Here is a 23600-nt window from a genome sequence, read left to right as displayed (position 1 = left end):
ACCTGTTTGGTATGTTTTAGTATGCATACACTGGTATTAAATATACAACAAATTCAACAGTGTCAAAGTTGTTTCATGTAATAAAGAAAAAGTCCTTTTTGTTACTGAGAGAAAAATTACCTGATGATACAAACAGATAGTTTTGGCACTTTTGTAGACATGAAGGTGAAGGCTGTGTGTGTATGAGTGTTTTAATAGCAGGCATTACAAAGTCATTCAGTCTTTAATAATTTTTATTTTAGAAGAATGAATAAATGTAAAATATTTTCAGGGAAGTATTTTAACATGTGTAAGAGTTTTCATTTTTAGAAGGTTATCATTTGCATAAAGAAATGTTGTGTGACTGATAAAGACAGATAACAAATTAGAATATTAATCGATTTTTTATCTCTGAAATGGATCTTGGCAATCTGGCAGATGCAGTTTTTGAAAAATTGATAGCAAACAGCTTTGCTCTGTCACTCGAAATTCTCACTTGCAAGAATAGAGGTGTTACAGTGGTAAGAAGTCCGTATGTCATTAGTTTGGTAATCTGCACAGTCCAGTGCAGACCATACTGAAATTAAATTGCCTGATGATATCATGGGAAAAACAGAACTACAAGAAGAAAAAAAAGAGAGGAAAAAAGAAAAGACAAGACATTGAAGGAGAAACAGTCAGCATTTGAAACATTTGTCTTTTAATTTTTATCTCACCATGCTAGGTAAATGAGGTAGATGACACTTTTATGTAGATATTCTTTTATTTTTAAACTTTGATTTTAGCATAGCAGAGGCGTGAATGGTTTCCAAGATGAGGAACTCTGTAATTGGTAGGTCTAGGAAAAGGTCTGTAGATAGAGAGGAACTTTGAATGCACTGCTGCATAGTTTTTTAAAACAAGTCCAATCTGGACAATCTTTCCAGATAGGACTGAATAAAAAATTAAAAAGTACCTACTATTACATGGTGAAAATGCTTACTGAGAAAAGTGTACTAGGCCGTAAGACAAGTCTTAGTTATTATGAAACACATTAGAGTATCTATAAAATATGGTATCTTATGCTGATAGTGAGACCAGAACATATTGCCCCCATTTTAGAAATCTGGACTCTTATCCAAGATCAGGCAGTAATTTTGAGGTGGAGTGGAGAAACGAACCTGGGATAGTCACAGATCCCATGCCAATTGTCTGCTCTGCTTCTAGAGGCTGCAGATGTGATTGGATCTTCCCAGCATCTCCATCAAATACTGGAACTGTTTAACATGACATTCTGCTGTGTTTATTTAGGCTTTTTTAATTTTGCCATTTCAAGAAGAAAGTTGAATGTTCATTATGCTACAAAGGGCTTGGGTGTGGGGGTTTTTAAAAAAAATTTAAATATGGAATAGTGCCATTGACATGTTGGAGCATTTTATATCACAAATAACTTTTGTTTTTCCCATTTTCCCCAATAACAAATCCTATGTGAATGGACTGTAATTGACAGGTCTGTATGCATTTAGTTTATGTCCATAGGGAGTTGTCAGCAAGGTGGTGTTAGCCTATTACAAAGCTGAGGGTTTAATTGTGGTAGAAATGTTGTCAGACCTTACCTCTTACAGCTGGTTGCAAATGTTTTGAAAATCACTCTTAAAACAGAGCAGAATGTAAATTTGTTCCAACCAAATCATTTTTATAGTGCCTTTCTGGGAATTTCTTGCTGTGCAAGAGAGAATGTATATGGTGAACGGGCCCTATTGGGACAGCACAGATGCTTGGGTCTAAGAACACTTCCAAGACCATGGACCAGGTTTCTCCTCTGGTAGATTCAAACTGAAGACCTGACCCCTAGTCTTAACACATGGCAGTCATGCAAAGCTCAGTAGTTTGAAAGTCATTTGAAAGCTTTCAGGCATTTGAAAGCTCAGTAGTTACTGCGAGAGGATTTTTTTTTTTCAGTGCTCTGTAGTCTATGTGCAAGAGAGAAATAATTAAATGGTTTAGTTGCCTGTGCCTAAGATGTCTGCAGATGGAAAATAAGCCATCATGATTTAATGGATGTATAATAGGATAGAATATACCCATATTGTGAAAAAGTTCACCTGCAATCAACTTGGTTTGAGTGATAAAAAAGCTGAGCTGTAGTAGGGGCTAATTTATCTATAGTCTTCTCTTTCTGTTTTTTCATAGAAATTACATAATATCAAGTCATGCTTATATAAAAAAACCCAACATTCAAATAGTGGAATACATGATGACAAAAATAAAGGTACAGCAAACTACATGCAGCTGAATAAATACTGTTCTTTCCATATGGCTTATAATAGAACAGTCATCTTTTTAAAAGAATATGTTTTGTAGAATACATAGAAGCCACAAGTTAAATAGTCTAGACATACTTAACTAACTAAAAATATCAGGATTCCCATTAAGATTTCACTTTGCAGAACTGCAAGATAGGGTCCGTGCAATTTAAATTATACTGATGTTTCCTCCTGTAATATATGCACCAGAGAAGTCTTATTTTGTCAAAAATGGATGAATTTAATAGAATGAGGATATAAAAGTTCCAAGAAGAAGGGAGGTCCCATTTGTATTAATATACATTTATTTCAAGAGCAGTGATGCAGTATGTAAACCCAGTTAAAGTTTTGATTGATACAAGCAGAAATTCTGTTTTTTTCATGGATTTTTATCTCTTTAAAGTAGAACATACTCCACATTTTGTGGCAGGAGAGTGTAGGCTTCCAAAAGCACACAAATCATTCAGAATGGTGATGTCTTAACATATATTTCACTCTGGATAAAGCAAGTGGGATCATTTTATTACAATGAGTCATACAATTAAAGTGCAAGAATCCTGTAAGGTTACTGAGGCATAACTGTGAAGAATTTTTTTCTCCGTTATGTAAATGCCTGCATTTTGGTTGTGAGTGGCTGATTTGCATAATCACAGTACAGTTGTTTTTCCATAACTGCACTGTGTATAAAAGTCACTCTATCTTAATTGGTTCTTATACTTTCTATCCCAATTTATCTTTAATCTGCAGAATTTTTAAGCTGTTTACCAGAAGGGGGAAAAAGGTACCATCTCTGCTTTTACACTTCGTGTTTTAAATGTAGGAATTCCAACACTGAAGAAGGGGATAAAACAAAGCAGATAAAATGGCACTTACACTTCTGAAAACAAAATTGCATTAGAGGACTTGATAAGACATACTGATTCTTTCCTTCCTCCCTCTCGCTGCTCTTCCATCTGGGCCTTTGTCTACAGGCTAGGAAAATATCTGCCATGCATTGACAGTAAGCGAGTTCTAGCAAAACTATGGAATTGCAAGACAGCAACAGCTTTTGGGTGGAGGCTTTACATGTCAAGATACTGATACTAACCATACAGCATTAGTTTACTTAATAAGCATCTTTGTAAAAGGAAAGTGATTTTGATGTGTTTCCTAAGAGCACATTCCTATATGAACAGAAGATCTCGTTCTGCCAACAAGGTAAATAAAACAGCACAAATCCAATAACACTCCAGCATACATCTGACTGAATAATGATACGCTGTTAATGCTTCTGGTATCATCTTGAATAGCTGTAATAGCTGAATGCATTGAATCCAGGATACTATCATTACCTCTTTAATGGGAAGTTATTGCATATTTCTAATGCTTTTTGCTGTCTTACATTGTAATTGGATAAAAAGTTACATTTCTATACCAACCTTATTCTGAAATGTTCGGCTGGCTTGCAACTCCATTTAGCCTCAGTAGCTGGTGCTCAAAACCCCTAAATTTGATTCATTGTGTACAACTGACTGATAATCCCTCAAACCAGGAGCTCAAACCTGTGTGATGATTCAGGCTAAAACCCGATGTTCTGTGCAGACTTATTTCACAGTCTGTTTGCACATATTCAGAGAAAGGTTTTTTTCCCTCTCCTTGGCTTAGTGAATAACTGTCAAAACAAAATGGGACTGGAGGCTGCAGAGGAAACTGTAATAAAAAATGTAAAAATAACTGTAAGACCCAGGTCCGTTTTAATTCTAAATAATAGCTTAGAAGCTGAAGTACAGAGTTAGAGCTATATTTGGGTAAATTAGCAAATAAAATAATTCTGGATTTATGTGTTTAGCCATTTAAGTTAAAGTTTCAGCATTCAGCAGTCATCCTGGACACACCTCATAATTTCTTTCTCCCTGCTGGTCTCTGCTGTTCTGTCCTTCTGCCTTCCTTGACTGACCAGCTGAGGTTGTATTAAGAGTTCTTATTACCCTCTGTAACTGGCAGTAGAGTTCATTTCTTAATTTTTCATTCTTATTTGGCATGAAGATTATCAAGGAGATATTACTGAATTTTGTCCATTATTAGAAAACTGAAGATTTTGTGCATGGGGTCTTTCTGAAACTTAATTTTTATGGAGCTGCCAGCTTGATCATTTGCAGAAAATAAATTCAGGCTGTTCATTTCACTGCTTCTCCTAATGGTTCCTGGAGTACAGGTGTCACTGGCACAGGGAGGAGAGGGCACATTCTTTTCTAAGTTCATAAAAAGGAAGCAAAATGCTGATAATAGAATGATTTCAGATTTCAAAACTGGATTAATAGAGACAGATAAATACCGTAAAATCACAATAAAAGTGATTAAAAAAAATTCTCAGCAATAGCTATTATTTATATTTCTATGGCACATACCCATGTTAGTCATTGCCTAAGATCTTCTTAGGTTACCCAGAAAAAGATTTAGTCTCTGCTTCAGAGACCTTACTGTCTAAATATAAGGCAAGTAATAGCTGCCTGCCTGCAGAAAATGAGGACTGTGTGTATGTATGTTCGTGTATATATGTACACGCATATATTTGTCAATACAATAAGCAGTGATCTCAGCTTAGGAGCAGTCTGACATTGGCAAGCTCTATTTAGGTATCCTGGCAAACAGGACTTGTAAGGAGAGATTTAGAGGAGAATAAAGAAAGAAGTTTCTTGATGTTCGGGAAAGTCCGAAGAACAGTGCTGGAGGAAGTGGGAAGGCATAAATTCAAGTCTTCTTGTTTCCCTTCCTGTCATCGAATCATTGGCAGTTGCTCATGCCAAACAAATACATGCAGCTTCACATTGGGGAAGAAACAGGAGAAATCAGAAATAAAGATTTATTTTGGAACACAGAACGAGTACAAGAAAGAGCTATTACAGTACAATAATAGAGGAGGGAAAATCATTATTTCTAAATATAGCAATTTAAATGCAAATTTCAGGTTACTTTTTTTTCTCCCTGAACCCCACAGTCCCAGAGTTCAGTGATTACATGAGAACTTCAGCATTATTTTTTTCATTAAATAAAAGTTTCTAGATCGCCTGCTAGTAGGGAAATCTTGAAAATACTACCCACACACATCCAGAAGACATAAAAATCGTGAGACAAAGAAAAACAATTCAACTGTTATTTTATAAACTTATAATATGAAAATACCTTCGTTGTTTTTTGGGGTCCAGCATATTTTGAATGCTTGAAATTAGGAGTCCTGAAAATACAGCTTTTAAATCCAAAGTATCTAAATAGATACTGAGGGGTGGAAGAATGGAAATGAAAACTCATGAAGCAGAAGATGGATGAAAATCCTTGTCTGGAAGGAATAGCGTGTGGTCTGAGATCCTACTGAATTACACGCTGTTGATATTTTAATGATTGATTCTGTCATTAAGAGAATTTTTACAATCCATGAGTTATTTTCATATGCCTTCTGATAGGTTCCCCTTAACACGTCCTGTACTTAAACGTTTGGATCTGTGACAGCTGCCAGTTTTATCCTCATACAGGACTGAGCTAGGACCCTCAGGCTGTTAGAAGTACGAGCTGCTCTGGCATGACCCAAAAGTGCTGCTGCAGACCGTAGCTGGATCCAGCACCGGCAAGCACACGCGCTTGCCAGGAGGTTACGCATCTCCTCCGATCAAAGCAAGCTCGACCCGTGCATTTGACACACTTAGGTCTGAGGGAGGACTCTGTTCCTATGCTGGCCATTATTTTGGCTCCTTGGACAAGCCGAGGAGGAAAGGAGAAATCAGAAGAGCGGACTCCTACAACTTGAACCAGAGCACCAGCTGCAGCACCCTCCATCCCCAGCACAGGGGAAGCCTGTCACATGCTAAACTCACGTCCTCTTCTGCGGCACCTGGAGAACGTACCGTCCCGTCCGAAAGGAAATACTGTCTCTTAGCCAGAAGCACACTGGGCGTGCAACCTCAGTGTCAAACAGAATTATACATTATGGATTACATGTGTCTGAAACATCGTTTTCAGAAACAGCAGTTGGGTTTGAGTTGTATAATCTGAAAGAAGGGGAAGGAGCAGCAAGTTCTTCTGTAAAATACATGATGCTCAGAACATTTCAGCAAAATATATAAAAACAAAAAAAACCCGTTCAGATTAACTTTTACAGAGATGGGGATGAAATTCATCTATAGCAGAAACAGGGCTGAGCACCTACCTTTGGTTTGGTGACAGGGTTTTAACAAGGGGTGCCAGAGTACCCCCAAGGGTGTCCTCTAGCACATCACTGTGATTATTATTTTATATGTTACAACAACTCTGGTAGGTATTTTATTGAACTATAGATATGTCAAGTTGTGCCAGTGCCTTATAAATTGAGTAGAGAATTCAATTTACAAGCAGAAAACTGAACATAGTTGCTGGCTTCCTTTCAGTACTGGGAATGTATCTTAAAATTTCATTACTTTGTGTGAGGGAAGGTGCACTGAAATGATGTTTACATGCATAAAGTAAACACAATCTTTGCTAGTCTTTTTCAACTTACCTGCAGCTGAAGTATCTACAGAAATTACCCATTATCTATTATAATTCAGTTTGTAATCTTGCTCTGAAAATGAGACTTCATGGAACAATTGTTCTGAACTTAAAATTGAGAATACATTTAAAGATTGATTCTCAGCAGCATACTGCATAAAATAAAAAAAAGCACTTGCGACTGTGGTTAATAGATTTGCTTTTAAAAAGTATAGTATAAATGGGCAATGGAAAATATAGGAATTACTGTTAAGTTTGATATTCCATCCCTATCTCAGCTACTTGTGCCTAGGCACTGTGGCATATCTAGAAGATATTCTCTTGCATTTTTATAAAAACCAAGAGTAGATAATGAAGCCTCTGTTGTTCTGAGGCACTGTTGTAAGTTGGCACAGCTGAAGAACAGAATGTCATTCTTTGTTGTTATTGTTAACTATTCTACTTAGGACTGGATAAGTTTGCTGCTGAGAATTATCCAAACTAAAGTCTTCCCTGAGGGATTATAAATACATAATACCCTCTTTATTTTGGTTGACATATGTTTTTTAAAGTATTTAAACTTTTTTAAAGAGACAAGAATTCCTTTATTGATATATGAAGTGTTTAAGATACCTGGTCATCAATGCCAGATTGCCAAGGTGGCTGAAATACTAAGCCACTGACCACCAACAGGAGCTTTCAGGAATGCTGTAGGTCTTATAGCATCCTTTCTTGCATTCCTTTTATCTTTTTAGTCTTGGCTTGTATTTCAAGCGAGATCTTGAACTGGTCTAGACCTGAAAATCTCTACTGCTTCCAGAACACACAGCCAGTCTGCAAGAGCTGTGGAGGTGGCCTCAAATCTTCAGAAGGATCTTGGTATGGGTAGACTTTGCTCTGACTCCACAGAAGGAAGCTGTGCTGCTGAACTTGAATGACTGCCTCGTGAAGGCGGAGTTCCAGCTGGCAGCTGAGCGAGCCATCTGCCTACTCCTGTGCAGGTTTCTGAATCTGAATCTAATCTTAATTATCAACTTCAGCAAGAGCTGCCTAATTTGCTCACAGCCCCTATATCATCTGGGGGCATGTTTCAGTACTGTAGCTGGCACTGTTTCCCTATTGCAGTGAGAGCCGCCAAAATGAAAGATGAGGTTTGTCCTTTCAGATGGGAAAGGCATTTCAACCCACATCTAAAAGGGAGCTCTAGAAGTGCTCAGGGTTTCTACACTTAGCTCTTAGGAACGAGGCTCTGGGAGTCAAATTCACAAATTGGAGTTAAATGCCTTGGTTCTCTTCAGAATGACACAGAAACAGGAGGCCCGGGTTTATGCAGAAGGAAAAACTGGAGGGAGATGTGTCTGAAATGGTACCGGTCTCACAGCCTGTGATATCTAGGAAGAGCCCTAGGTTAGGCCCTTATAACAGAGAGATTCACAGTCTGAAAACACTTTCCCTGGACTTCGAGACCTGATTTCTCTCACTTGGACAGCGATTGTTTCACTCTCTTCTGTCAGTGTACAATCTGATGAAGAGCAAGGGAACTCACTGGACCAGAGAGCTGACTGAAGGACAGCATATGCGTTTTGCTGTGAAATGCCATTGTACAAAATAAGCAAATATCACTGGCTATTTACAGCTCCTTACTCTTATTAAACAAATGTCCCACACTGGGCTACAGACTATGACCCCATGAATCCTGCATTTCTTTGCTAGCTTTTCCTGCAGGAAAGGCCGATCCAAGTTAGTTTTCCAGCTTGATCCCTTGATTTCCTTTAGTCTCAGGAAGACCAGGAACTCGGGTATTTTAGGCTGCAGCCTGGATGATATTCCTCAACCTTTGGCATGGCAGCTCCCGTGTTGTCAGTTTGAAGTAGCCACACAAACCCTTCGTTTGACACAGCGGAATAGGGATGGCAGTTCCTTGAAGAGGAAGGGAGGAGGAGTATCCTAAAGCTGGTGAGCTGCCAACAGGATTGAAAGTCATTTCCATGTGAGAAGCTTTCTCCACCTAGAGCTGTGTCAGGACCATCCCCTGTATGGCTCTACCCCAATGGGGAGGAAACCTCCAGGGCTAGGACAGGCATCAGATTATTTTTTAAATGAAAACAGTTTATAGAGAGGTAATACATTCTTCACGTAGTCAACAATGTTGATAATAATTTTTATACCTTTCTTACAGATACTCTTATGGTCCTTTCTTGCCAGAGTTCACTGAATTTTCTACTTTCCTTCTGTGTTATTTCATTTATGTATTTATTAACACTTTTCTCCTAGCCAGAACTCACAGGAAAAAATTGGCACAAGCAATATAGTTGCTAACCTAACATTCAGACTTGTTTCTTCTTTAGTTTCCAAAGCTCACTCCTCCTCCAAAGCCAGCTATTTTATCATGTTTTGTAAGACCTCACTACCCAATTTTCAGCAAACACGTGCTTTAAGCTGGAATATAGCATTTCAGGTCTCAGCCCTGGAGTCAGTTATTTGTTTGTAATATGCCATGGGTGCAGATTTACTTGCAGCACGGGCAAGGGAAGGAGGACAGAGGAAGATAAGGCAAGCTTACTATTCATAAATTTCAGTCTAGCGTAGCATTTTAGATTACAACTCAGTGATGGTAATCACTTTATAGGAAACTGTTCCAGAATACCAATTTCTAAACTCTCTTGCCTCATGAAATATTTATTGATGAGTTTTAAGTCCTAGGACAGCAAGGTGGCCAAGATGACAGAAAATAGTATGGGGGGTGGACAAACAAGAAAGTTTAATGTTACCTGAACTCAGGGCATATCGTTAATGAAGATAACATAGCATGAAAAGATGTCAAAATTTACTTGACTATTCTGAAACAGTCATGCATTTGTAACAGTGATCGTAAGGTACAAAAATACTTATTCACACTGCTTTTCTTGACATAATTGTAGGTATGTAGGAAGAGGCAAAATGGAAGAGGGAAACTGTTTACAAAAATCTTTTTTCTGTTCAGTTAATGCATTAACTGAAGTGTTTAAACTGTGCAACATCCTTGATTTGCAACAGCTCTTTTGTCAGGAACCTACTGACAGCTGGACTTTGATTCTGCAAAGTGCATGGATCTGTCCAACATCACTACTGCTTCTCACTGCCATGTAGAATAAGAAAACTAGCTATAATTTTGTAATGATAATGACAAGAAGCATTTTTATTCTGTTGAACTGAGTATTTATCCTGGTAATTCCTGGTAGAAAAGGAACAGAAAATATATCCTCTTTAAAAACAACCAACCAATCCCCTAAATTGTGTCCACATTAGGTAAAATAATTTGTGATACCAAATCTCTGATGGCATAGTGACACCAGCTGAACCCTGCAGTGCAGGATGAGTGCAAATTGGTGAACAAGTTTTTTCTTGTTTTCAAGTCCTTTTCTTAACTGACCTACACCACTCTTGTAAATAACCTAAAAGGCAATAAAAGTACTTTCTTACTTGATATAGCCATGCAAGTATAACATGGGTATGCAGGTACTGAAATGATACACGGCAGATTTTAGAATTTCAAGAGGTTTAATCCAGTAAGGTATTTAAATGTGTACTAACCTTTAAGCTCCTGAATAGTGCATCAAATTAAATTTGTTACACACAAGTGGTTTGGAGGATCAAGACTGTAAACACTTGCATTTCTAATACATGCTGCGATTTACCTGATGAACTGCTACATTAATTCATATTTTAATGTAAATTAATTTTACTTTAGCTATGGTTATTTTAAAATTTTGTAACTCTACAAGTGATGTAATTTTAGAGACATGTACCACACACACATATAGTGGCAGTAGCAAATTTCTTTTCAGACCTTCATAAATATCAGTGTAATTTTTTTACCTTCCATTTCATTTTAGTAGGCTGCTTGCGGAGAGTTGTGCCCTCTTTTGTCACATGGCTTACTATTGCAACACACATTTTCATCACTGTTGTCAAAAAAAGACTGCATTTAGGGCAGTTGTTTAGTTTAAATGATCAGTAGAGTGCTACTTCGAGATCATTTGGGATGGGGGGGGGCTGAAATTTTCCAATGGAAGCCATTGGAAGAATGTAATTACCTCACTTGGGATTTGGGCCAACCCTGCAAACATCCAATTTCCACAGAAGTGATTGAGGTTCTTTCCATTTAGTTTAATGAGAGTCGGATGGGGCTGTAAGGCATTACAATCCTTTTGGGAAAGTCCCAGGGGATCTTTCATCACCACAAAAGCTGAGGACATTGGTTTTATGCTTCCTCCAAAGTACAGCAGCCCTTGCATCAGTGTGTCTCCACTGCTGTTCCCCAGCATTACTGGCTCAGGGGGAAGCGGGCCACCACAGTGCCGCTTTCTATGCCTGAGAGGGATCCAGGATACTGGCAGATGATGTTGTTTAGCTTTCTTCTGGGTTTAGGTTATCCATGAGCTTTAGCGAGTTGTTCGGGTCTTTGGTGGGTGTACTGGAGTGCTGTGGCAATGAGCAGGGAGCAGATGCGATACCGCACTAATTCCTCCCTCCTTTCAGCTTCGGCACTGAGAAGCATCTGAAAGTCAGCATCAGACTATCACAGGGTTCAAGACTTTCTCGATGGCTGGACCCCAGCAGTACTTTAATCCTTGCAGACAAAATTATAGGATTGCCTCCAATGCTACTGATAGTTCTCTGGGCAGACTTCTTTAATCTTTCCCCTGGTATCAGGGGGAATTATAAAGTGCTAGGAGCATACATTAAATCAGTCATGTATGCTAAGATGGATCACTTTTAATAGATTAGCAAATGCTGTAATGCTATAATTTTGCTTTGGTTTGGTTTTTGTAAGAGGAAAAGACAAGCTGTAACACACATCAACATAGGACTTAAATAAATTATGTCCATGTTTATAGTTGTTGGGGAGTGTACTTACCGTCCAGTTCCCAAACTTAATGAGACTGTACCCAAATGGTGGGGATGTTGAATTACAGCAGTTTGTTATTCATTCAGCATCATCAGAATGAGGGTTGGGAGCCATTAGGAGACTGAAGTGTCAGTGAGGATTCCTGATGTAGCAAAGCAATGCTGATATTCCCTGCTTTCCCACAATATTTTATGGGGCAAGGAAAATAAAGGGGTTTTGCATCAGTATTGTGGTTGTACTGACATTTGGGGAGTGGAGAACTGAGAGCTGTAAAATATCTGTGTTCCTGTCCTGATGCTAGGTGAACTTAAAATTGCCTTTTCTAAGGTAAAAAAAAAAAAAAATAATAATCAGTGATTCTTTCTCCAAGAAGGTGCAACTTTGCTACCACCAGACAGATGACCATTAATGACAGTATATGTCTTCACAGTCTCTGTGTCAATAGGTCTGATGTTCTGAGAATAACTATTACAGAATATGTTGGTGAGACATATAGCTTGCAAGCATTAGAGGTCACATCTGTGATCTGAAAGTAAACGATAACCAATTTGTGACTTACACCTCCAGTTCTTCTCACCATCTTTCATCTACTGCCTCTTTTCCTTGCTTTTTCCTGGTTGCCTCATCACACAGCACCTTCTCCTCTCATTTACACTTCCTGCCTCTCCAGAAAAAAAAAACAGTTTTGCTGTGCTAAGACTTTCATGGAGAATACAGTTACAGGAGGAAAGAGGAAAGTTAAAGCCTACGAAATTTTTTTGACATATGGCTGAGAGAGGCATAAGGCTCCCTGCCAGTGCTAGTCTCTGCTCCATTCTCCAGGCTGTGTGTCTGCCGTAGGATACTTCCGATGAAAAAGAATAAACATAAAACAATATTTCTCTACTTTTCCCTCTACGTCACACAAAGCTTGCTAAGAAGGAGTGAAAAGCGTTCAGCTAACATTTTAGCAAAGCAAACTGAATACTGATGTTTATTTTTTAGTAACTTCAAGACTAATGTACTGTAAAATGTACCATTTTTTCTTGTCGCAGTGGCAGAAGTCACGAGGGTAGGACTAGCTGGCTTTTTGCTCAAGACAACAGGGCTCCTGTCAGTGGTTGTTCTTTACCCCATAAATATGTTGAATGTTCCTGCACTGAACCATGAACTGGAAACCTCATATTCCTGCTCAAGTGTTTTCTAACTGCTACTAACTATACTACTAGTTGGACAAGAAACATTTTTGGAAGGAGAGTCAGAAGAGAAAATTGTATTGCCTATGACCCTGCGATGTCAATGGCAGTCAGTAAAATTGTGTGTGACCTCAGATAAGGATCAACAACTGAGACAAGCCAGGATAAATCACAGCATTGCCAAGTTTAGAGAGAAGCCAGAGGAAAATTGGTTACAGTGCTGGCTTCCAGAAGGTTGTTTCCTGGCATGAGCTGGCTCAACTTGAAGGCATGTGAGGCCAAGTAAATTAGTACTAGCCACTTGCAAGGGGTATGCCTGTCAGAAACTGCTTCTGTAAAGGGATAAAAGGGCTATCAATCAAAATACAGTCCACATGTTGGCCATAATTAAAATACTTTGACTAGAGAGCTGTTTAATATGGTTTATTTGGGGGTGGTATTTTTAGTTCTTCCGTGGTTGACTCTGTGGAAGCCACTGCAGAGATAATGCATCTCTACGCCATCAACAGTGAGGTAAATGGTGTTTAGTTTTGCTCCAGGAAAGGATTTCTTCTTTCATCAAGTGTCACCTCTACTGTGATGGGCCTGAATAAATATAACTAGCTTCACTTACTTCAGTGGAGTCTCCGGGGACAACACTGCCAACATAAGTTATTTATGATTTGGGATGGGTTGCATGCTAGTCACAGCACAAAAATATTACTTTGCAAGCTTACTGCATATTGCAGGCAATGGAGACAAAAACTTTATCCTTAGTAAAGGACTGTTTCACCATAACAATAAAATTTATTGGCCCATTTTTACCTCTGCCCAGTGCACTTCTCATACACTATAGTGTTCCTGTATGTAGCCATAACTTTGGCTCTCAAGCTCCATTTAAAAGGATTATTGATGAGGTTTTCCTTTTCCTCACCTCAAGGACAGGCTCCTCACCACCCAGCAGCTCCAGGAGTTTGTGACAAGTTTGTTTAGAAACACTCAAACTGTCATCTCAAAATAAGCAGAAGTTATCTACTAGTTTCTGAAACTCTTTTTGAGATTTCACCAAATAAATCCTGATTTTGCTGTACTGCAGAGTAATATACTAGTATCAGTGATCAGAAATTAAGGCAAATATTTGCAGATTTATTTCTGAGATTGTTTGGGCAAATCAATATTACTTTGCTGCATTCCTTGGTTATTGAAAATATAGCAAAGGCAGCACAGGGTTAAGATTCAAATTTTATTAAGTGTTGTGCTCACCAATATAGTCAACTTTTAAGTCTAGAAGAAGTTAAAAACTTTGTATCCAATGTCCTCTGTTGTTTTTAAAAATAATTTCTATCTTGCCTGTTTTTTACCATATATAAATTACCATTCTATATTTATAGTGGCTTAAAACTCTGTGCTGATTTAAAGACAATTCACAGATGGCTGAGCCATAATAAGGCCTTCAGGCATTATAAAAGCAGTTTGTCGTTGAGTACTATATATTGAGCGAACGTGGGAGAAACGTGTGATCAGAATAATACAAGAGTAATAGTAAAGATAGTCAATAAAAATATGCAAACAATAAATAAATAATGACTAATTATTTAGGCTCTTTAGGAAGGACAGGCAGGGGAGACCAGGAGGGGGTGTTGCCCTCTATGTCAGTGACCAGCTGGAGTGCGTGGAGCTCCGCCTGGGGATGGATGAGGAGCTGGCCAAGAGCTTATGGGTCAGGATTGAAGGGAGGGCAGGGACAGGTGACATTATAGTGGGGGGGTCTCTAAATTGGAGAGACATGGATTTGATGGATGGACCCCTCAGTGGATAAGGAATTGGCTGGATGGTTGCACTCAAAGAGTTGCGGTCAACAGCTCCATGTCTGAGTGGAGACCAGTGACGAGTGGTGCTCCTCAGGGGTCAGTATTGGGACCGGCACTGTTTAACATTTTTGTCAGTGCCATGGACAGTGGGATTGAGCGCACCCACAGCAAGTTGGCTGACAACATCAAGCTGTGTGGTGCAGTCGACACGCTGGAGGGAAGGGATGCCATCCAGAGGGACCCTGACAGGCTTGAGATGGGCCCGTGTGAACATCATCAAGTTCAACAAGGCCAAGTGCAAGGTCCTGCACAAGGTCCTGTCCTCCCTCTGTCAGGGCAATCCCAAGAACAAATACAGGCTCGGCAGAGAGTGGATTGAGAGCAGCCCTGAGGAGAAGGACTTGGGGGTTTTGGTTGATGAGAAGCTCAACATGACCCAGCAGTGTACGTTTGCATCCCAGAAAGCCAACCATATCCTGAGCTGCATCAAAAGAAGCCTGACCAGCAGGTTGAGGGAGGTGATTCTGTCCCTCTAATCCACTCTTGTGAGACCCCACGTGCAGGATTGCATTCGGCTCTGGGGCCCTCAACATAAGAAGGACATGGACCTGCTCGAGCGGGTCCAGAGGAGAGCCATGAACATGGTCAGAGGGCTGGAGCACCTCGCCTATGAAGACAGGCTGAGAGAGTTGGGGTTGTTCAGCCTGGAGAAGAGAATGCTCCAGGGAGACCTTAGAGCGGCCTGCCAGTACCTAAAGGGGGGCTACAGGAAAGATGGGGAGGGACTTTACAAGGGCATGTAGTGATAGGAGGAGGGGTAATGGCTTTAAACTGAAAGAGGGTAGATTTAGATCAGATGTAAGGAAGAAATTCTTTACTGTGAGGGTGGTGAGGCACTGGAACAGGTTGCCCAGAGAGGTTGTGGCTGCCCCATCCCTGGAAATGTTCAAGGCCAGGCTGGATGGGGCTTTGAGCAACCCGGTCTAGTGGAAGGTGTCCCTGCCCATGGCAGGGGGGTTGGAACTAGATGATCTTTAAGGTTCCTTCCAGCCCAAACCATTCTATGATTCTGTTATTCTATGAATTAGTAAATGAAATAATAAAGAGTAAAAGAAGTAAATGCAATGTCCTTAATGCAATGTATATACAGCCATATATTTGTATCACACTCTAAAAGCTCCAAATTGCACTGAAAGCAAAATATGATGTAAAAATAACAACGTATTTGACAGTCCCCTTTTCATTCCTTAGGAAGTGTATGACACCGTGATAAAATACAACATCAAGAAAATCTGGATCTGAATAAAAATTCCCTCGCTTAAAGTTAAATGCTCTTCATTTTGAACTTTTCTTCATGTTACATATTTAGGAGAAACAAAACACAATTTTTCTGAAGTCTTTGATACCCTAAGGCTTTTTAGTGTAGTGCACAGCACTGTTAGCCATCAGTGCACATATTCACAAAGGGGGATATTCATTCTGCTTCGTGGGCCTCGGTGACAGCCTGTGCAGCACATAAACCTCACCGTAACATAGGTTTTGAATTATGAAAGATGCCTTTTGCAAGCTTCTACAATGGAGTAAATTTCATACCAGCATATAGAAAAATGACCATGAAAATGACTATTTGATTAGCAATTTCAGACTGACATTTCATTTGAAAATTAGTTATGCCTTACCAAAATATCCCTCTTATATGAATCACCACACTTACCTTTCCTAGGTTAAAGGAATGCTACCAAAAACATGCAATGCTTTTTTCCTCTGTATTAGTAAGTTCACCTCAAGACATAATCCTACAAACATTGTTCAACATAGTTTTGCTGAAATTAATGGAACTATTTACAACTGAAGGGACTCAAATTGGAGCTCTACTTGTCTAGAAACATCAGACAGCAAAGAAAATTATTTTAATGGGACAATTTGGGGAATTTTCATCACTTATGATTTCTTTTTGATAACAGAGCTCTCTATGTACATTTTTTCAAACAGCAGATCCAGTTTTCACTATGAGTTTTATCTGTCTTGGCTATTGCTCTTTTGCCTGGAGGTTGTGTTTTCATTCTTGGAACTAGTGGGACTACAGTGAGGCTAAAGAAGGAAAGGGAAATGCTGATAGTGTTGTCACCGATTTTATTTTGTAATAAGGATAGTTGCTAAGGCGCTTTCATGAGAGGAGTAAGAACATGGCTTGCACATTACTCAGGCTGAACAAGTTTAAATCCAGGTATCTCACCCCAAAGAGAAGAGAGAGAGCCTATGGGCTATAGGTTAGACTGCATGGAGAATGCATTACTCATCCCTCTCACTGAGGCTGATACAGAAATCCTCCGTGGGAGACCCAGGGACTCGGGAACGTTGTTCTGTGGGAGAAGTGGCTTAGCTTCTGGCTTATGTGGGGTTAATAGCTCACTGGTTAGGGTAATAACTAAGAAAAGGGAAGTCTCCAGAGCTCTACTCTCAAGCCTATTTCAAGTTTTTATACAGTGAACATTTCACGTAAAACGGTAGGAAGAGTCAATTTGCTGCCCTTCTAGGAGAGTGTCATATCTACAGTATAGTTCTTGCATGCTCTCATTCCATGAATCTGCTCTAACACGAAGTGTGGCCTGATGTAGAGAATATCCCAGGAATATAGAGCCATGCCTGTCCCACAGAGTCAGGGACGTATTGGAATTCAACATTTTAGCAATCTGGATATTACTACATTCAACATTTTAGCAATCTGGTTAGGCTTAAGAAAAGGGAGAAAGAAGAAAAACAATGAGATCTGGAGAGCCTCTTTACCCTGCATGCATTCAGACTCCTGCCAAGCACTGGACCTTTGTATCTTTGGCTTTCTATAAGCAATTATTTTATGTTGCAAGTGTATCAAGACAGTTCAGACTACAGACAGTTTTCTAACATAAAGTTTCTTACCTGAATTTTTGAGAGGGAAAGAAAAAAGATAAAACACTGGAATTTATTCTTTTACATAGTCTCATGACCTGTAGACTGTTTGCTGGGTAGATTATTATACACATTACTTTATTACCTCGTGGCCATTTCAGTTCTTAGGGCTAGAATAGCTTATGGCAGAATTTCAACTGAGAACAATAAGTTTTCATACTGAATACAATGTCTGTGGAATGTTTATTTGCCATGAAAAAAAAGGGAATCTGTAATATTTTAAAAGAAATCCCTCGACAAGACAAGGTTTGATCATGCCTGATTTTGCTGTGGACACCTCACGTCAGTAACGTAACACATCTGCAAAAGTGTTTTTTTGTACTTGAGTTCTACCTCAGTAAGTGAGGTTGAAGGATGACTTACGGCTTCAAGCTTTTTTCTTTTTTCCAAGTGTATCATTTTGCCTAATGAAATGACATTACCTCCCCCAGTCGATGTGGCCTCCATTGCTGTTGTAATATATCTGTGGATACATTATCACTGCTTCTGCTTCTGTGAATGAACAATTCCAAAGCAGCTACAGCGGATTTATTTGCTGATTACTCACCTGCTATTAAAGTGGTTCCAAATAAAGTGGCATGGCAGACACACTGGCTCTTGGAAGCTCTTTCCAACTATAAAAGGAATTCTGTGTGTTCTCTGCAGCGCCCAAGCTGCTTTACAGATGCACCATATTTAATTAGATTAGTTTTAATTAGACTGCAGATGCAAAGTTGCATCTGTGTATCACTGTTAGTCTGTTTTGAGGCACTTTCAGCCAATAACAAAGCACTATCTGATTTGCATTCATTTAAATGTGTTAACCTTTTTCTTGCTGGAATAATCACTGTGGAAGACCATATATATCTTAGAAATGAATGTGTTGTTATTGTCATGTGGCAGCAAATGCAGAAAGTGAAGTAGCCTAAGAGACAATCATGCAAGGGAAGAAAAAAGGAAATTGCGCGGAAGAATTAATTCAGTCTTACATAAATCTTTCTGAGAATTCCATTTATACATATTTAAATTCCTTTAGAGTACTTATTTTCCAAGACAAACGTTGCAAGCTTTGGACTTTATTGATTGCTCTTCTACCCTTAATGTTTGTTTTCTTTATGATCTTTTCATTTTTATTTCTTCATGCTTCACAGAGCCCATTTTCTTTTGCTGCCTCTCCCTTTCTGTTCTGAGCTTAAGTCGGTTCTGAGGAGATGGAGGATTAATTGTTCATTACTGGTGATGCTGCAGGTTTGAAAGAATTGTTGATTAGCTATTGCAGAGTTCTTGTTAGGAGAGAGCACAGCTGCTTCTTTAGTTAATGGCAGAGTACTTGCAAGAGGAATTGGGAACCTGGGACAGAAATCTCGCTGGACAGAAGTCATCAGGACCATGGCCATTGATTTCAGCAGAGTGACTTCTAAATCCAGAAGTGATTATTTTTCCTATGCTTAGTTAGAGCGTTCCCTTTTAATTTTTATTTCTCTATTCTGGCCAAACCTGGGGTTAATCACTTCAAATTTGATTGTATTTATATAGAGACAGAAGCAAGAACTCTGCTGTGTACTTTTAATTTTAAGTTTTGACCATTTTTTCAGCCTTTTCAATCAGTAGCAATGAAGTTAATCCAATGAGAAGAACGGGGTTTAATTAAATGATTTTACTAAGTGGGATGCACTTTTAAGCAATGAGGGGATGCAGTGGTTGTTATAATAACAATAAGAAAATGTGTCCATGTAGAGCAGCTGCTAAGGTTGGCTGTAAATACTGGAGCAAAATATTACTAGACTGGAAATAGGCCAGTCTCAAGAGAGAAGCGTACATGGGGTATGGGGTTAGACTGACCGCTCTGGAGTTTTAGTGACATTCTTTGTGATCCTGAAAGCAAGTCACAGGTCATCCTCTCCTGGCTTTCCTTCTTCAAAAGGAAAATAATACTTTTCTCTGGCTACGCCAATTAGCAAAGCATCGTTCAGAAAGCAATTCAAAGATAAAGAGCAATGAACATGAAGTGGTGGCAACCAGAGGACTGTAGATCCAAGTCTAGTATAGAACTTTTGAGTCAGGCCCTGATGACTATTTACTGCAGCAAAGTCAAACAAGAATGTCTAATGATTGATTTTCAGAGCTGGCACAAGGTTCCCTTTCCTATTCTGTTCCCAATGAATAGAAGCCGGTAACATTTCAGCACTGGGTTTGCAGTGTGCCCTTACGGGAATGCTTCACTTCGTGGAGAAAGTCTGGCCTGGACGTGCCTGTAGGATCAATCTGTGCTGAGCGCACTCAGTGTCAATAGGACACTACAGAAGGAGATGGAGGAAAAGGATGCTCTTTCTGTGAATTGAGCTCGTACAGTTAGATCCCATAAGGGATGTAAGTGCCTAGAATGTGTCTTTTTCATTTGGGCAGCATAAGGCAAAACTGACACCTACTGCAGATAATAAAGGTGGACGCTGGTACTGAGAGAGGGGATTTATTACTTTCTGTCATATCCAGGAAAAATGACTGGCATAATTTGGGAAAAGCTTGCAGCCTGCGTTCAGTGTTACGGAGCTGGACTTCACACTCAGCACAGGTGGGAGTGAAGGGGTCTCAGAAGGATGAAAAGCCTCCCAGGCTGGCTGTCCAGCAGCAAGCCAGATACAGGAGTTTAAAATGGAGGGGTTTCATCTGAAACCCTTAGCACATATCTCAGAGCAGCAGACCGGTCCACCTGTCCGCTTAACACTGGGGAATTAAAATTCCCCTTTGAGGGACAGATGCCTACAGCCCTTCTTTTGGGGGAATGGGGATAGGAGTAGAACGAGGCTGGGTCTTCTGATACTACACTGGTAGCACAGCTTGCCACTTCTTATATATTAATACGAAAGTTGGAGTGCTTCTCCAGGAAATGGAGAGACTTAAATTCCTTCATCAAGCCAGAAGCTGTAATGTATGACAGCACTTCTAACTCATGCTGAAGTCACGGCATTGTGTAGGAAATAGTTCAAACTATAGGCAAAAATGAGAGGGGAGAACAGATTTCTGGTTCCCATTCTCAATGTTGCTAAATTTCAGAATAAGCAACAATCACCAAATAAAATAAAGAAGTTAATGAAAAGAGTCTTCTTTTTCGTGGTTTCTCCTCTGTCCCAAAGCTTGTAGAGTCATACTTCACCTCTACTTTATGTCAGGTTTAAAAAAAAAAGGGAGATAAAAGTACTAGATGAGATTTTTAGGGAGAGTTGCTGTCTTAAGAGACAAACTGATAGTAGTTGCTTTTGCTGATAGGCAATAAGATTAACAGGACACAGAAAGCATTGGGACAAACTGCCTGTATTAATCCACACCGTACAAGAACATTTTGTGCTGTCCTTCAGGGTGATATGTGTGCTTCTAAAACAGTCCTTTCCAGGCTCCTTTCAGATCCACATCATCCCCTAAACTAAAACTATCAACTTTGGGTTACAGCTGTAACACACGCTCATGGCCCAGCTGAATACAGGGCCTGACTAGAGCTCATGTAAATTAATTAGTCAGGCTAATTAGCAGAAGACTGAAGCACAACATGAGAGAAAACATGTTCCAGGCATGCTAAATTAATACTTTCTAACATTGCTAGTTAGGCAAAGTAAGAAGCACAACAACAGTGAGGAGTATGTTATACTTGTACCTTACAGAAGTAAAGATGAAGGAAACAAGAAACAATTTGCAGGTAGCAGGTGGGAAATGTGGATTAAGAGATCAAATGCAGTCTGCAGCTTTTTCATTCCACAGACCTGAAGAGCTATATCTGTACATCAACCATATAATTTTGATGTAAATTTCAACATACTAACATGAAGTTCCAGGCATGTATACGCAAAGGTTGTGTTCTTGGTTCCTTCAGCAAACTGGTCACTTTTCCAAGAAACACACCTTCCCTGGTCTTGTACGGGCAGCTTTTAATGCCACCTAGGAGCATTTTTAACTTCTTCCAGACTGAACAAGAAGTAAGGAAAACTTGAGTGCCTAGCATTTGCACAAAGCATTTTGGAGAGAATTGACCTTACCTCAGTGGAACAAAATTTCAACTTTTATATTTATGGAGACCAGAAAAAAGCCTCCGAGTTCTTGTCCTAAAAAGGATAGTCTTCCTTCTTAGGGAACATAACTCCAGATTTGATTAGATCTATTAATGAGGTCAAATGATGCTTTTAGGCTGGTAGCTAATGTAAACCAAATCTATTTATCACTTTGGCAGTGGTTCCTGCAACAAAGTTAATGACCATTACAGCACTTACATTTAGCCAATCAGGAATGGTGCTTTTTGTGCAAAAAGGCAGAAGTTAGTAATCAATCATCATCATCCTCATCATAATAGCGCTGCTAAATGAGCTTCTGAAAAAGAAGAGCAACATTGCTATTAACCTTAACCGTACCTTGAAAATAGATTTCTTCCTACAAAGGCCACTACTGATATGTGGGTTGCAGCCTTGATAGCTTCTTGGAGAATAAAGGAGGTTGAAATACGAGGCAAGGGCACAACCTGTATTTAGATTCTTTTAAAAGTCTTTTGCTTCAGTCTTTTAAAATAAAACTGAATGTTTAAAATGAGAAAGGTCAAAGCCTGCTATTTTTTTAAATAGCAGATGAAAACAACATTTTGTTCAAGGGATTTGAGTTGTATACAGTCAGTGAATAATCAAATTAAATGTCTTTTTTCTGTATTAGCAGTGTAAGTGTCTAATAACATACAGGTTCCACAAAACTGTATCTTTATAATATCTTCTGATACACATCTTCATATTGACAGCTGTGTGCTGGCAGAGCAGAGCACAATTCTGCAAAAGCTGTTGTGCACATTCATGCCAGTGGTGCTTTCTTGGGAAGTTTGTCTTGGCAGGGAAGAAGCAAGGGGAGTTATCTTTTGTGGTGCTTGTTGAGGCAGAGGTAAGGCGTGCGCCATGGGAACGGCTCTCTTTCCATCCCAGCACTGGGATGAGGCTTGGGATAGCTGGGCTGTTGGTACCTACTCCCTTGAAATTTGCAAAGCTGCTATAAATATCCTGACCAGCACCTCTGCTCAATAGATAGAGGTGATGGAAACGTTTCAGTCTGAATGCCTGGGGCAAACTTGGGACCATTCAGTCCGTCAGCACCCCCTCCCAGGCAGTCTGGCAGACTACACACTGCAGAACAGCTCGCCTAGCTGCCCTGGCCTGCCAGGCATGCATCATATACCAGTGCAGCAGAGCCCACACCATTATGCCCCCAATCCCATGAACTAGTGTCACCCATACAACATTCTCAAAACACCTGCAGCATGGACGGTTTACTCTCTGCCCTTCCCTGAGCTGAGCAGAGTGCCACATCAAGGACAGAGGTGCCTGCCAGGAATGCTCTCCCGCATACCCCTGCACAACTGAATCAATACACAATTTGAGGTCCCTTGGAAAAAAGCGTACATACAGCCACAGCCAGCCTCGTTTAGTCCCACCGAGGTGAGCAGAGCCAGCCAGGGGTGGAATAGCACCGTCTCAACGCCTGCTCCCTGCTCTGCTGCACTCTACAACTGACACATGGAATGAGCCGTTGCCTGTGTACGGTGCACCCGGTCAGGCATTGCTGGCCACGCACCAAGACCAGGATTACCTCGCAATCCTAGCATCCACTTGCATCCAGATTTGCGAGGACACTGGACCAACAAAGTTTATCTTACTGACAATCTCTGTGAACGTGCACGTGGCTCATGCTGGTTGTGCCTGCCAGCAGCTGCACATAAGTATTATAGGGCCATTCTTGGTGTTACAGACACCTAGAAACAAAGGTGACAGACCGTGTGGGATGTTTCAGTCGTGGTGACTAGGGATAGGGAATATCATCTCACAGTGAGGGTTCAGCATGAAAGTGCTTGCCGTACAACCATTCATGCAAAAAATAGACAAGACTGTGTGGCCTGAAGAATTTTTGAATGTACCAAATTTTTATTTGGGGCATTCCTATTAAAAGCTGTCACATGGAACACCAGAGCGATCCGTGGTTGAAATCTGTTTTGTCTGGGGGTAACTGCTATTGCCTCAATGACGCAGTCAGCTCAGGTACTACTTTTGGAGGGTCC

General features: G+C 39.9%; 1 protein-coding gene across 1 annotated transcript in view; it reads left to right on the top strand.

Annotated features, from left to right (window-relative positions):
* Positions 1 to 23600, top strand: part of SYT1 (synaptotagmin 1) — a 356785-nt gene that overhangs the window by 224116 nt on the left and 109069 nt on the right.

This window comes from Haliaeetus albicilla, chromosome 28 (assembly GCF_947461875.1).
Source record: "Haliaeetus albicilla chromosome 28, bHalAlb1.1, whole genome shotgun sequence".
Classification (NCBI taxonomy): domain Eukaryota; kingdom Metazoa; phylum Chordata; class Aves; order Accipitriformes; family Accipitridae; genus Haliaeetus; species Haliaeetus albicilla.
This window is presented reverse-complemented; position numbering and strand designations above follow the sequence as displayed.